General features: G+C 51.6%; 1 protein-coding gene across 1 annotated transcript in view; it reads left to right on the top strand.

The window, feature by feature from the left end:
* ASMTL (acetylserotonin O-methyltransferase like) overlaps positions 1-2050 on the top strand; it is a 59472-nt gene that overhangs the window by 23417 nt on the left and 34005 nt on the right. The gene's annotated exons all lie outside the window — the stretch shown is intronic.

Genomic DNA, 2050 nt, shown 5'->3' on the forward strand with positions numbered 1-2050 from the left:
CTGTGCTGTGTGAGCTGTGCTGTGTGAGCTGTGCTGTGTGATCTGTGTGATCTGTGCTGTGGGATCTGTGCTGTGGGATCTGTGCAGTGTGATATGCTGTGTGATCTGCTGTGTGATCTGTGTGATCTGTGCTGTGGGATCTGTGCTGTGTGATATACTTTGTGAGCTGTGCTGTGTGATCTGTGCTGTGTGAGCTGTGTGATCTGTGTGAGCTGTGTGATCTGTGCTGTGAGCTGTGCTGTGTGAGCTGTGCTGTGTGATCTGCTGTGTGAACTATGCTGTGTGAGCTGTGCTGTGTGATCTGTGTGATCTGTGCTGTGGGATCTGTGCTGTGTGATCTGTGCTGTGGAGCTCTGCTGTGTGATCTGTGCTGTGTGATATGCTGTGTGAGCTGTGCTGTGTGAGCTGTGCTGTGTGATCTGTGTGATCTGCTGTGTGATCTGTGCTGTGTGATCTGTGTGATCTGTGCTGTGTGATATGCTGTGTGAGCTGTGCTGTGTGAGCTGTGCTGTGTGATCTGTGCTTGTGATCTGTGCTGTGTGATCTGTGTGATCTGTGCTGTGTGAGCTGTGCTGTGTGAGCTGTGTGATCTGTGCTGTGTGATCTGCTGTGTGATCTGTGCTGTGTGAGCTGTGCTGCGTGAGCTGCTGTGTGAGCTGTGTGATCTGTGCTGTGTGATCTGCTGTGTGAGCTGTGCTGTGTGATCTGTGCTATGTGATCTGTGTGATCTGTGCTGTGTGATATGCTATGTGAGCTGTGCTGTGTGAGCTGTGCTGTGTGAGCTGTGCTGTGTGATCTGTGTGATCTGTGCTGTGGGATCTGTGCTGTGTGATCTGTGCTGTGGAGCTGTGCTGTGTGATCTGTGCTGTGTGATCTGTGTGATCTGTGCTGTGTGATCTGTGTGATCTGTGCTGTGTGATATGCTGTGTGAGCTGTGCCGTGTGATCTGTGTGATCTGTGCTGTGTGATCTTTGCTGTGTGCTATGCTGTGTGAGCTGTGCTGTGGAGCTGTGCTGTGTGAGCTGTGCTGTGTGAGCTGTGCTGTGGGATCTGTGTGATCTGTGCTGTGTGAGCTGTGCTGTGTGAGCTGTGCTGTGTAACCTGTGTGATCTGTGCTGTGTGATCTGTGCTGTGTGATCAGTGCTGTGGGATCTGTGCAGTGTGATATGCTGTGTGATCTGCTGTGTGATCTGTGCTGTGTGAGCTGTGCTGTGTGATCTGTGCTGTGTAATCTGTGTGATCTGTGCTGTGTGAGCTGTGCTGTGGGATCTGTGCAGTGTGATCTGCTGTGTGATCTGTGCTGTGTGATCTGTGTGATCTGTGCTGTGTGATCTGTGCTGTGTGATCTGTGTGAGCTGTGCTGTGTGAGCTGTGCTGTGTGAGCTGTGCTGTGTGATCTGTGTGATCTGTGCTGTGGGATCTGTGCTNGATCTGTGCTGTGTGAGCTGTGCTGTGTGATCTGTGTGATCTGTGCTGTGTGAGCTGTGCTGTGTGAGCTGTGCTGTGTGATCTGTGTGATCTGTGCTGTGTGAGCTGTGCTGTGTGATCTGTGCTGTGTGATCTGTGTGATCTGTGCTGTGTGTTATGCTGTGTGAGCTGTGCTGTGGGATCTGCTGTGTGAGCTGTGCTGTGTGATCTGTGCTGTTGATCTGTGTGATCTGTGCTGTGTGATATGCTGTGTGAGCTGTGCTGTGTGATCTGTGCTGTTGATCTGTGTGATCTGTGCTGTGTGATATGCTGTGTGAGCTGTGCCGCGTGATCTGTGCTTTGTGATCTGTGCTGTGGGATCTGTGCTGTGGGATCTGTGCTATGTGAGCTGTGCTGTGTGATCTGTGCTGTGTGATCTGTGTGATCTGTGCTGTGTGAGCTGTGCTGTGTGATCTGTGCTGTGTGATCTGTGCTGTGTGATCTGCTGTGTGAGCTGTGCTGTGTGAGCTGTGCTGTGTGATCTGTGCTGTGTGAGCTGTGCTGTGTGATCTGCTGTGTGAGCTGTGCTGTGTGAGCTGTGCTGTATGATCTGTGTGATCTGTGCTGTGTGATCTGTGCTGTG

Source organism: Cebus imitator, unplaced genomic scaffold, assembly GCF_001604975.1.
Source record: "Cebus imitator isolate Cc_AM_T3 unplaced genomic scaffold, Cebus_imitator-1.0 Scaffold708, whole genome shotgun sequence".
Taxonomy (NCBI): Eukaryota; Metazoa; Chordata; class Mammalia; order Primates; family Cebidae; genus Cebus; species Cebus imitator.